We start from the raw sequence: 246 nt of genomic DNA, 5'->3' as shown, positions 1-246 counted from the left end.
GGCACTCCGGTTTTCTCCGAAATCACCCGGAACAATTCCGGTGTCCGAATATAGTCGTCCAATATATCAATCTTTATGTCTCGACCATTTCGAGACTCCTCGTCATGTCCATGATCACATCCGGGACTCCGAACAAACTTCGGTACATCAAAATACATAAACTCATAAAGAAACTGTCATCGTAACTTTAAGCGTGCGGACCCTACGGTTCGAGAACAATGTAGACATGACCGAGACACGTCTCCG

This window comes from Triticum dicoccoides, chromosome 3B, assembly GCF_002162155.2.
Source record: "Triticum dicoccoides isolate Atlit2015 ecotype Zavitan chromosome 3B, WEW_v2.0, whole genome shotgun sequence".
NCBI classification, from domain to species: Eukaryota; Viridiplantae; Streptophyta; class Magnoliopsida; order Poales; family Poaceae; genus Triticum; species Triticum dicoccoides.
This window is presented reverse-complemented; position numbering follows the sequence as displayed.